Raw genomic sequence first — 13,619 nt, forward strand, 5'->3', positions numbered from 1 at the left:
TGCCAGTGTCATAAGCCTGTAAGGCCAGGCTATTTGGATTTTCTCCTGAGCCCACTGTGTACAAATTTTTCTCCTTCACTATGCCCGTTTTCTATCTGAAAAATGGGCATGATCAACCCTCAGTGGGTTAAACTGATGAGTAAAACAGATAATGGGGTAGGTGAGGTAGCTCACGCCTGTAATCCTAGCACTTTGGGAGGCAGAGGTGGGTGGATCACCTGAGGTCAGGAGTTGGAGACCAACCTGGCCAACATGGCAAAACCCCATCTCTGCTAAATATATAAAAATTAGCCAGACATGGGGGCATGTGCCTGTAATTCCAGCTACTCAGGAGGCAGAGGAAGGACAATTGCTTGAACCTGGGAGGTGGAGGTTGCAACGAGCCAAGATCGCGCCATTACGCTCCAGCCTGGATGGCAGAGCGAGATCTGTCTCAAAATAATAATAATAATAAAACAGATAATAATGTAAAGTTCATGGCTTAGTTCCTGGGTATATCAAGCCACTCCTACACTTAGTGACTAAAGCCAGGTTTGCAAGTTTTTTTGTGTGAAGAGACAGAGAGTCAATATTTTAAGCTTTGCAGGCCATACAGTGTTCATTGCAACTATTCAACTCTGTTATCATATAAAAGCAGCTATAGATAATACATAAAGGAAGGAGTGAGGCTGTGTTCCAACAAAATAATACTGACAAAAACAGGAGACAGGCCAGATTTGGTCCACAGGCCATAGTTTGCCAACTTCTGTCTTAAAACAACAACTATTTATTTGCCTTTTGTTGGTTTATAATTTGGACAAGGCTTAGCTAGGCTGGCTCACGTGTCTGAAGTCAGCTGCTGGGTCAGCTGGGCTGGTTGATGTGGGATGGCCTCAACTGGGTGGACGTGACTCTTCTCCAGGTGGGGTTTCATCCTCCAGCAGGCTAGTTCGGGCTTGCTCAAATGGAGACCGGACAGGACTCCAGGGAACCGTGTAGAAATATGCAAGGTTTCAGGGCTGGGCGTGGTGGCTCACACCTGTAATCCCAGCCCTTTGGAAGGCCAAGGAGGCTGGATCACCTGAGGTCAGAAGTTCAAGACCAGCCTGACTAACATAGGGAAACCCCATCTCTACTAAAAATATAAAAAATTAGCTGGGCGTGGTGGCAGGCACCTGTAGTCTCAGCTACCGGGGAGGCTGAGGCAGGAGAATTGCTTGAACCTGGGAGGCAGAGGTTGCAGTGAGCCGAGATAGAGCCACTGCACTCCAGCCTGGACAACAAGAGCGAAACTCCATCTCAAAAAAAAAAAAAAAAAAAAAAGAGAAACCACTAAAAAAGAAAAGCAATATGAAAGGCTTCTTGAGGTTTAGGCACAATGTCTGTCACATGCTCTTGGTCAGACTAAGCCACAATGCCAGCCTAGATGCCATGGTTGGGGAAACTGACTCCATTACTTGAAGAAAAAGCTGCAGATTCATACTGCAAAGGGAAATGCATACAGGGAGGGAAATTAGCACAACCATGTTTGCAAACCACTTACACATGAGCACAAAAGAAGTGCTCCCTAAATGTTAACTATTAGCATGGACCTACTCTGTAGCATGTTCTGTGGTAGAAATAGAAGAGATGATAAAGCTATAAAACCTAAGCTTTGAGATGCTTACAGTCCAAAATGTGAAATGAGCTTTGTCCACAAATAACAAAGAATACAAATAAGATGTGATTCTTCAGCTTGGAATTCAGAGCTCAAGAAACATCAGCAACTAGAATGCAGGAGATAAAAAGTTCTGATAAGTTTACTGAGAAGAATGATGACTTCCAGCTTCATCCATGTGCCTGCAAAGGACATGAACTCAGAAAACCAAACACCACATGTTTTCACTCGTAAGTGGGAGTTGAACAATGAGAACACATGGACACAGGGAGAGAAACATCACACACCGGGGCCTTCAGGGGGTGTGGGGAGGAAGGCGAGGGAGAGCATTAGGACAAACACCTAATGCATGCAGGGCTTAAAACCTAGATGGCAGGTTGATAGGTGCAGCAAACCACCATGGCGCGTGTATACCTGTGTAACAAACCTGCATGTTCCGCACATGTATTCCAGAACTTAAAGTAAAATAAATTTTTAAAAAGTTCTGGTAAGTTTATGGGCCATATAGGGACTATATCTCAAAGCCCTTCATGACAAAGTAGTCTTATATGGTATTCTAGGCCCCAGATGCCTCAATGGATAGTGATATAGCCCTCAATCTCATGGTGGCAGACTCCCCACCAGGGTTGCCTTCCACAGTCACCCCTGTTTTATTCCATTTGGCTGTTATAGCAAAGTACCATAGACTGAGCGGCTTACAAATGAGGGAAATTGATTTCTTACAGTGTCAGAAGCTTGAAGTCCAAGAGGAAGGTGATCAAGGTGCCTGGTGAGATCTGGTGTGTGGTGAGAGCCCATTCCTGATTTATATTAACAGACAGCTGTATTTTTGCTATGTACTCACATGACAGAAGGGATAAGGGGGATAATTTGCATTGTTTTTAAAATTTCTTTTTATTTTTAATTTTTGTGTGTACATAGTAAGTATATATATATTTATGGGATACATGAGATCTTTTGATACAGGCATGCAATGTATAATAATAATTACATCATGGAGAACAGGGTATTCATCCCCTCAAGCATTTTTTCTTTTTATTGTTTTTTTGAGATAGAGTCTCACTCTTGTCGCCCAGGCTGGAGCGCAATGGTGCTATCTCAGCTCACGTAACCGCTGCCTCCCAGGTTCAAGTGATTCTCCTGCCTTAGCCTCCTGAGTAGCTGGGACTACAGGTGAGCACCACCACGCCCGCCTAATTTTTGTATTTTTAGCAGAGAAGGGGTTTCACCATTTTGGCCAGGCTGGCCTCGAACTCTTGACTTCAAGTGATCTGCCCACTTCGGCCTCTCAAAGTGCTGGGATTACAGGCATGAACCACTGCACCTGCTCCCTCAAGCATTTTTTATAAGGGTACTTATCCCACTCACAACCACTCCACCTTCATGACCTAATCAGTTCCCAAAGGCCCTGCCTCCAAATACTATCCCCTTGGGGATTCGGTTTCTACCTACGAATTTTGGGGAGACATAAACATCAATCTTTGACACCTCCCTATATCTGGAGGAGAGCCCCAACATTCTCTCTGCCATTAATTTTCTTAGCTCAACTACACCAGCAGAAGGAAGCAAGGGTGTCCAAGGGAGAGAACACAGTAATGGGTTCTTAGTTTCTGTTTCTGGTGGGGCCACTAAAGCCCCTTCCTCATCCCTCTTTTCCGCTTGTCACTAGAGACAGAAACTAAAAACCATGGCTTCAGGCTGCCAAAAGCCTAAAATAAAATGAAACAGAACAACAACAACAACAACAAAATAAGGTGGGTTGGACAAGCTTGGCAAGGAAGCCGTAAGGTGAGAACCATGAAAGTGATCACCTGAAACTTGACAGCATTTCAGATAGAGAGGACAGCAAGTGCAAAGACCTCAAGGTGAACGCATGCTTGACTTGTCCCAGAAACAGTTAAGATATGGGTGCAGCTAGATCGGAGTGAGAGAGTAGGACAGCAGTGACAGATGCAGTTAGAGAATAGATGGGACCAGATTATGCAATGAGGGGATAGACTATGTGAAGACAGGAGTAAAAGCAGGAAGACCAATTAAAAGAGGTGCTAGACAGGGTGCAGTGGCTTACGCCTGTAATCTCAACACTTTGGGAGGCCGAGGTGGTCGGATCACGAAGTCAAGAGACTGAGACCATCCTGGCCAACATGGTGAAACCCCATCTCTACTAAAAATACAAAAATTAGCTGGACATGGTGGTGTGCACCTGCAGTCCCAGCTACTCAGGAGGCTGAAGCAGGAGAATCACTTGAACCTGGGAGGCAGAGGTTGCAGAGAGCCAAGATCACACCACTGCACTGCAGCCTGGCAACAGAGTGAGACTCCATCTCAAAAAAAAAAAAAAGAGGTGCTGATGGCTTGGTCTAGGATGGTTGAGGAGACTAGATACATTTTGCATGTAATATAGGCAGGATTTGCTCATGTATTTGTTCTACAGAGTGAGAAAGAAGAATTCAGAACATCTCCAAGGTTAATCTGAGCAACTTTGAGGCTGGAAGTGCCACTAGAGATAGGATAGACTAGGGTAGGAGTTAAGTTTGGGGAAAGAAATCAAGAATTTATTTTTGGCCTAAGATACCTGTTAATGTAAGTGGTAACATTAAGTACTTGGAGTTTAGGGGAGAGATTGGGCTTAAATCATTAATTTAGAATCCATCAATGCACACATGACATTGAAAGCCTTAGAGCGTATGAGTTCTCCTGGAGAGGAAGTGAATATAAAAGGGAGAAGGCAGCTGGGGACTGAGCCCTGGGCACAATGGTGTTGAAAAATCAGAAGAGGCCAGGCAAGGTGGCTCATGCCTGTAATCCCAACACTTTGAGAGGCTGAGGTGGGTGGATCGCTTGGGCTTAGGGGTTTGAGACCAGCCTGACAACATGGCAAAACCCCATCTCTACAAAAAATACAGAAATTAGCCTGGTGCAGTGGTGCACGTCTGTAGTCCCAGCTACTTGGGAGACTGAGGCGGGAGGTTGGACGGTCTGCCTCCCAGGAAATGAGCTCTCACTTTGCCAAAAAATACAAAAATTAGCCTGGTGTGCTGGTGCACATCTGTAGTCCCAGCTATTTGGGAGGCTTGAGCCTAGGAGGTCGAGGCTGCAGTAAGCTGAGATTGTGCCACTGCACTCTAGCCTGGACAACAGAGCAAGACCCTATCTCAAAAAAAAAAAAAAAAAAAAAACCCAGGAAGACTACAGGAATGTAACATAAAAGCCTAAGAAGGAGTAGCATCCAAGTTAGGTAGGAGGAGGAGAACGGAGAAAGTGGTACTCTGGAATCCAAGTGAAGGAAGTTAAGAAGGAGAGAGGGATCAGCTGCATCAAACATTGTTAAGTAAGGTGAGAACTGAGAATTCCGTATACATAGCAATATGGAAGCCACTGTTGACCTTGACAATAGTAGTTTCGGTCCAGTTGAGGAGAAGAAAGTCCGCATGGTGGGTCCAAGACATACTAATAAGGAGACTAATTGGAGGTACACAGAGAGTTATTAAGGATTTTGCTTTAAAGGAAAAGCAGAGAAATTCGTTGGCAGCTAAATAAATATGTGAGATCAAGTGAGGAGTTTCCCCAAAGAGGAGATATTGCAGCATGTTTGCATGTTTAGGAGGAAAAAAACCAAAAGGGCAATTGTAAAAGCACAGTTCTCATCTTGTAGGCAAGAAGGGATAAGACAAATGCACAGGAAGATTGGCCGTGGGTTGGAGCAGAGATCTGCCACCATTGTAATAAGAGAGAAGGTGGGTGGACATAAAGATAATGAGTATACTAGGTAGTAGGAAGACGAAGTGGTTCTTTTCAGTTTGTTTCTAATTTCCCAATGAAATGTGAGGTTAGGTTAGTGCTCTGGTTCTCAAAGTGTGGTCCCCAGACCAGCAGCATCAGCATCACCTGAGAATTGGTTAGAAATACAAATTCCTGGGCCCCACCCCAGGTCTACCCAACCACAACCTGGAGATGGGGTCCAGCAATCGGCATTTGAATGAGCCTTCCAAGGCCAGGTGCGTTGATTCATGCCTGTAATTCCAGCAGTTTGGGAGACCCAAGCAGGTGGATCACCTGAGGTCAGGAGTTCAAGACCAGGCTGGCCAACATGGTGAAACCCCCGGGTCTACTAAAAATACAAAATTAGCCAGGCATGGTGGCATGCGCCTATAATCCCAGCTACTCAGGAGGCTGAGACAGGAGAATCGTTTGAACCCGGGAGGCAGAGGTGGCAGTGAGCCGAGATTGCACCACTGCACTCCAACCTGGGCGAGATAGAGTGAAACTCAGTCTCAAAAAAAAAAAAAAAAAAAAAAGAGAATGAGCCTTCCAGGTGATGACGATGTGTGCTCAAGCTAGAGAACCACCGGATTAGTGTGAAGAAGAGGGAGAAAGCAGGGAATCAGAGGTTTGAGAAAATACAAGATAAACTCATTTCTCTAGATCATGGAGGCATGAGTTGACTAGGGAATTGTTATGGGGTTGCTAAGCAGGGTGGAGGACTCACTTTTGCCGTCATTAATTCGAAAAATGAGACCAGTTAGCAACTGGTTGTGTTCACTCTATATGCAGCTCCTCAGGGGCAAGAGTGGAGTATGCAGAGCTGGATTTTCATCAGGCTTGGTGTTTTGCTGGACAATTGTGACAAAGGAAAAGGAGAACAAAAAGCTGGGAAACGTGGGCCTAAAAGTTGAGGGTACCTGCAAGAGAATGTCTCTGAAGATGAGCCAGAGAACACAAGGAGGGTGGCCCGCCTGTGAGGATCAGTGGATTGGATGTCTGGGTGCAGTAGAAGAACTCTTGGAGGGCTGGTTTTAGAAGGAATGGGGCAGAAAGGTGAGATGTGGTAGTTGGACCAAGATTTTGGAAAATTACAGTGAGTGACAATGGCATCTTGGATGTGCCTGAGGCTGTGAGTTGCATAGGTGGGTCAAAAGCAACCATCAGAGATGAGAAAATCAAGGAACTGTAAGGTCAAATTATTAGAAGGATCACTTGTATAGTTGTTGAAACAACCAAAAAATGCAATGGGAATATTGGTGGAGAGGAAGGTATCGATTCAGACACTAAAATCTTCCAAGAATGAGGAAGAAGAGAAGCCTGCACATCTGTAGATTGTATGGTCTTATAGAATAAGCTCCCCAAAAGATGGAGACTTCATGGAGAGGCTAAAAGGAGTAGCCTAGAAGCAGTGATCATGATTGGGTAGGGCCAGGCGCAGTGGCTCACGCCTGTAACCCCAGCACTTTGAGAGGCCGAAGCTGGCAGATCACTTAAGGTCAGGAGTTTGAGACGAGCCTGGCCAACATGGTGAAACCCCGTCTCTACCAAAAATACAAAAATTAGCCAGGCATGGTGGCAGCCACCTATAATCCCAGCTACCCAGGAGGCTGAGACAGGAGAATCGCTGGAACCCGGGAGGCAGAGGCTGCAGTGAGCCGAGACTGGGCCACTGCACTCCAGCCTGGGCAACAGAGCAAGACTCCATCTCAAAAAAAAAAAAAAAAAAAAAAAAAAAACACCACAAATAAATAAAAATAATTGGGTAGAATGTTGGGTGGGGAGAAAGTATTGTTGTTTGATAGGGTTGCACAGGCGTCTCTCAGGCAATGGCTTAAATTTAGTGAGAGCAAGAAGTTAAGAGAAACATTGAAGAAAAGGTTTAACACTAGGGGGTTTTTGGCTAATGCCATGCTCTTTCAGATAAAACAGTGGAAGGATTTGGAAGGTCAGGGGAATGTAGGGGTTTGCATCACATAAAGAGATGAGAGTCCACTGCTGGTACTGACATGGATGTCTTGCCTTCTTCTAGTGGCAAAGTAAACTGAGAAGAAAGACATGATGACATGGATTCTGATTATATTGGTATCTTAGGAATAAAGAATTTATTCTAATATAGCCTCCTTCTTGGGATTACTTGTTTAGGTACATTGTGGGGTTAAGACTATAGTAGAGGACATAGGGGGCTGGGCATGGTTGCTCATGCCTGTAACCCCAGCATTTTGAGAGACCAAGGCAGAAAATTAGCCAGGTGTGGTGGTATACACCTGTAATCCCAGCTACTCGGGAGGCTGAGGCATGAGAATTGCTTGAACTCAGGAGGTAGAGGTTGCAGTAAGCCGAGATCCGAGATCACGGCACTGCACTGCAGCACCTGGGCAACAGAGCAAGACTCTGCCTCAAAAACAAACAAACAAACAACAACAACAACAACAAACTGTGGTAGGGGATTTGGAAGGGAAGGGAGGGGTAGATAGTGCTTTTTGGAACATCCCAGCTTCAGTTTTGCCAAATGAATGAATGAATGAGTGATTGAATAAGTTAGTAAAATGACATTTCTGAACTCATTAAGAAAATCCTGAGGACCACAGCATATAAGAGTTAGCATCATGAGCAAAGACAATGCACCAGTGGTCAGAGAGAGCGAGCTGGGGTCAGGGCATCTGAAGTTTACCCCTTTCTCTTGTTAAGCGTCATCAGTTTGGGTGCGTGTGCGTGTGCACAGGGAGCACAGGCTGAGGGAGCAGTATGACCCGGGTGATCTCCGAAGTCTGTTCCAACTTGGATGATCCATTCGGCTGTTCAATTCGGGGGTGCTTTTTTTCAGAATACCTAAGCATCTGCAAGCAGATGCCTGGCTGACACTGTCTTTCTTATTTTACCTTGTTGAGAGTTGAACAGTCATTGAATTAATTAATGTGTGGTCCTGACACTTTTCTATCTACACTTTTTTTTTTTTTTTTGAGACGGGGCCTCACTCTGTCACCCAGGCTGGAGTGCAATGGCGTGATCTCGGCTCACTGCAACCTCCGCCTCCTGGGTTCAAGCGATTCTCCTGCCTTAGCCTCCTGAGTAGCTGGGATTATAGGCGTTCACCACCACGCCTGGCTAATTTTTGTATTTTTAGTAGAGATGGGATTTCACCATGTTGGCCAGGCTGGTCTCGAACTCCCAATCTCGTGATCCACCCACCTCAGCCTCCCAAAGTGCTGGGATTATAGGCTGTGAGCCACCACGCCCAGCTTCTATCTATACTATTAGTAGACTCTGTAGCACTGAAAACCAGCACCCCTCCTCTCTCCTGCATCTCGGGGCAGATTCAGGGGTGCCCTGGTCAAAACAGCTTCCCCTGTGCATTTCCTCTGTAGCACTTTCCATAGTGTGTCCTTATATCTTCAGCTAATTATTTCCTCTTCTGTCTCTTCCAAAGCAAAGTCATCTCCAAGACAGCAGGAACCACGTTTACTCTTTAATCATTGTATGTTCACTAAATATTTGCTGAACAAGTGAACAAAAAACCCGGTGGTGCGGAAATTAGACTCATTCTTGGTGTCACCAGGAGGTCCAGGTAAGTTGGAGGAATAGAATGGACCTAAGAAGAATTTGCTAATCATTACAGTGGTACAGTCACAGGACTGTCTGCCTCCCAGGGAATGAGCTCTCACTTTGCCACAGCTTTTAAACTAGAGCTGCATGTTCAGGCTGCTGGTCATGTGATTTCCTGCATCGAGCCAAAAGTTAGGTAACATGAGTCATCAAAGGCCTTGAACTGTCTAGAATTCAATGAAATTAACGCATTCACATAGCACTTGTGAATGGTGTCATATCTTTGTTCTTCGTGAAAAAAAGTCCAATGAAATACTCATTCCGTTGTGTTACTAACAAGAGCTTGAATTCAGTCATTCATCCACCACGCATCCATTCATCCATCCTCCTTCATCCATCCATTCATTCATCCATCCTCTTTCATTCATCCATACTCCTTTATCCATCTATGTCTCCATTCATCTGTCCATCTACCCATCCATTCAACCATCCATCCATTCATCTATTCATCCATCCATCTACCATCCATCCATTCATCCATCCTCTTTCATTCATCCATACTCCTTTATCCGTCTATCTCCGCATTCATCTGTCCATCTATCCATTCATCCAACCATCCATCCATTCATTCATCTATTCATCCATCCATCCACCCATCCATCCAACCATCATCAAACAACATTGAAACATCACTCCACAAAGCCATGCGAGGTCCAACGGATCCACAGATAAAACATGTGTTCTCTGAAGAACCCATGCATTAATGGGGGAGAAATACATCCTAATAGTAATAATAATAATAATATCCAATACCTATATAGTACTTTCTATATGACAGGCACCGTTCTAAGTGTTCTACAAATATTAATTCATCTGTCTCCAGAAGAACCCTAAGAGGTAGATACTATTATTGTCATTTCATATGTGAGAAAAGTATACTTACAATTTTCACTCAATTTAGAATTTGAGATGCTATAAAAACAGCCCTGGTTTTACCTACAGCAATGTGGATCTGAAACAAATACCTTTTTTTTGGGGGGGGGGGGACGGAGTTTTGCTCTTGTCACCCAGGCTGGAGTGCAGTGGTTTGATCTCAGCTTACTACAATCTCTGCCTTCCCGGGTTCAAGTGATTCTCCTGCCTCAGTCTCCTGAGTAGCTGGGATTACAGGCATCCACCATCACGCCTGGCTAATTTTTGTAGTTTTGGTAGACATGGGGTTTCAACACGTTGGCCAGGTTGGTCTTGGACTCCTGACCTCAGGTGATCTGCCTGCCTCGGCCTCCCAAAGTGCCGGGATTACAGGCATGAGCCACCACGCCTGGCCTGAAACAGATGCTTTTAAGAATGAAACTTGTTGCTACGGTGGAGGTGGCTGTTTTGAGTGACAATATCCTTTCCAGTCCTCATTGTAGAGAGGAAAGAATATTGTTCTAAAATTCAAGAATCTGGATTTTAGTCTGGCTCTGTGGTTAGCTATGTGACTTTGAACAACTTGCTTTCCTCCTCTGGGCCTCACTTGCCTCCTCTGTAAAAGGATCCTAAATCTGTGTGTGAGGAAGGGCAAGGGTGGTAATGACTGGATACAGCAGAATCCCTGCATGCAGTTGTGTAAGTTGCACACTGCACAATCCCAGGGGCCACCATGTACATAGGCTAAATGTGAATGGAGCCACCTGGAATTGTTCTACATGGTGACCTGTGTCTCGGGTGCCTTCTGCCTCTAATGATTTTGCAATTCACTGATGGTTTTCTTTTATCTGGATATGAAACACTATTCTTTGTATAAAGGATGGAACCACATTTGCCTCCTCAATATTTTCTAGCCTATCTGGTTTTGAGTACAACTTAACTGCACCCAGAACTCTCCATGTGAAAAAATATTCTCCAAATTCCTCTAGCATCTCCACTTGCTTTCAACATTTCCCAAGAGAATCCTCCAGCTATGGCAATGTTTGTGCATAGGCGGGCAAATTTGAAATTCTGTGTCTTCACAGTTGGATAATTTCAAGACAAGCCCAAAGTACATTAGTAGAGGAATGGGGAAGAAATCCACAAGGCAGCCATGTAAGCAGCCTTAAGCAAGAGAAAAGTGGGTGATTCTGATAATGCGAAAAGTTCCGGGGACCCAGAAAGGATGAGAATTAATAAAAGTATATATCGTAATCAAATTAATTTTTTTCCTATTATAAAAGTCTCATATGCTCATTATAAAAAATTTGAAAAACAAAAGTTTTAACATAGTATGCTTTACCTCCTTTTGACTTGTCCTTTCTTTCTTTCTTTTTTTTTTTTTTAGACAGAGTCTCACTCTGTTGCCCAGGCTGGAGTGCAGTGGTGCAATCTTTGTTCACCGCAACCTCCGCCCACTGGATTCAAGCAATTCTCCTGCCTCAGCCTCCCGAGTAGCTGGGATTACAGGAGCCTGTTGTGCCCAGCTAATTTTTGTATTTTTAGTAGAGACAGCGTTTCACCATCTTGGCCAGGCTGGTCTTGAACTCCTGACCTCGTGATCCACCTGCCTCGGCCTCCCAAAGTGCTGGGATTATAGGCATGAGCCACCGTGCCTGGCCTCTTCCTTTAATTTTACCTTTTTTGTTTCTGAGATGGAGTGTCTCTCTTGTTGCCCAGGCTGGAGTGAAGTGGCACAATCTCGGCTCACTGCAAGCTCTGCCTCCCAGGTTCAAGCCATTCTTCTGCCTCAGCCTCCCAAGTAGCTGGGACTACAGGCGCCCACCACCACGCCTAGCTAATTTTTTGTATTTTTTTAAGTTGAGACAGGGTTTCACCATGTTGGCCAGGATGGTTTCAATCTCCTGACCTCGTGATCTGCCTGCCTCGGCCTCCCAAAGTGCTGGGATTACAGACTTGAGCCACCGCACCCAGCCATTTATTTGTATTTTTTGTAGAGACAAGGTTTCACCATGTTGGCCAAGCTAGTCTTGAACTCCTGACCTCAGGTGATCCGCCCACCTCAGCCTCCCAAAGTGCTGGGATGACAGGCGTGAGCCATCATGCCCAACCCAATTTTACATTTTATACCCTTTTTATTTTGCTTTCTTTGAATCTGTTTAATATAACCATATTCACGGTGTAGGTAAGTTTCATGAATATTTTAACCTTTCAAGCCTATGACTATTTTACAATTTATCTCATACTATCACAACCACTTTATAAAGATAATGTTTAGTTCAAAGTTTTATTGACTCACACCTGTAATCCTAGCACTTTGGGAGGCTGAGGCAGGCGGATCACCTGAGGTCAGGAGGTCGAGACCAGTCTGGTCAACATGATGAAACCCCGTCTCTCCTAGAAATACCAAAGTTAGCTGGGTGTGATGATGCGTGCCTGTAATCCCAGCTACCCGGGAGGCTAAGGCAAGAGCATCACTGGAATCCGGGAGGCAGAGGCTGCAGTGAGCTGAGATTGTGCCACTGAACTCCATCCTAGGCAAAAGAGCGAGACTCTGTTTCAAAAAAAAAAAATGTTTTATTGATACAATTATAGATTCACATGCAGTTCTAAGAAAAATTACAGAGCACTCTATACCCAGCTTTCCCAATGGTAACATCTTGAAAAACTATAGTACAATATTACAACCAGGATTTCATTGATATAATCAATTGATCTTTTTCAGATTTCCCCAATTTTATGTGTAACTCATTTGTGTCTGAGTGCATGCACATTTAATTTTATGCAAAGATATCATATCTGAAGCTTTCTTTATCCGCCACCATCAAGATATTGAGCAACACCATTACCGGGAGGACACCTCATGTCACTCTATCTTTTCTTTTTCTTCTTCTTTTGTTTTTGAGATGGAGTCTCATTCTGTTGTCTGGGCTAGAGTGCAGTGGAGTGATCTCAGCTCACTGCAACTGCTGCCTCACAGGTTCAAGTGATTGCCCTACCTCAGTCTCCCGAGTAGCTGGGATTACAGACGCCCGCCACTACGCCCAGCTAATTTTTTGTATTTCTCAGTAGAGACGGGGTTTCACCATGTTGGCCAGCTGGGCTCGATCTTCTGACCTCATGATTCACCCGCCTGGGCCTCCCAAAGCGCTAGGATTACAGGCATGAGCCACCACACCAGGCCATGTCACTCTTCCATAACTACACCCACCTTCCTTTCCTCTCCCACCCCTAACCTTTGGTAATCTCGTCTTTTCTAAAATTTTGTCATTTGGAAAATATTCTATAAAATCATATAGTAATATGTAACACTTCGGGGTTGGTTTTTTTCACTTAGCGTAAATTCCCTGGAGATTCATCCAAGCTTTTTCATTTAAAAAATCAATAATTGATTCCCTTTTTATTGCTGCATAGTACCCACGGTATCCATATACCACAGTTTGTTTAATCATTCACCAGGTGAAATACACTAGGCTATTTCCAATTTTAGACTGTTATTAATAAAGCTACTATTTTCAGGATTTTGTGTGAACATAAGTTTCCATTTCTCTGAGATAAACGACCAAGCACACAATTTCTGGATTGCGTAACATTTGTGTATTTAACTTCATAAGAAACTGCCAAACTGTTTGACAGAGTGACTGTGCCATTTTACATTGCTACCAACAGTGACTGAGTGATTCAGTTTCTCCATATCCTCACCAGCATTTAGCATTCTTACTATTTTTTGTTTTGGTCATTTTGCTAGGTGTGTAGAAATATC

General features: G+C 44.3%; 1 long non-coding RNA gene across 1 annotated transcript in view; it reads left to right on the plus strand.

The window, feature by feature from the left end:
• Positions 1 to 13,619, plus strand: part of LOC139362951 (uncharacterized) — a 147,659-nt gene that overhangs the window by 79,335 nt on the left and 54,705 nt on the right. The window contains exon 3 of the long non-coding RNA XR_011622612.1: positions 8,829 to 8,966. This is a non-coding gene — a long non-coding RNA (uncharacterized lncRNA). The remainder of the gene's footprint in view (positions 1 to 8,828; positions 8,967 to 13,619) is intronic.

The sequence above is a fragment of the Macaca nemestrina genome, chromosome 4, assembly GCF_043159975.1.
Source record: "Macaca nemestrina isolate mMacNem1 chromosome 4, mMacNem.hap1, whole genome shotgun sequence".
In the NCBI taxonomy this organism is placed as follows: Eukaryota; Metazoa; Chordata; class Mammalia; order Primates; family Cercopithecidae; genus Macaca; species Macaca nemestrina.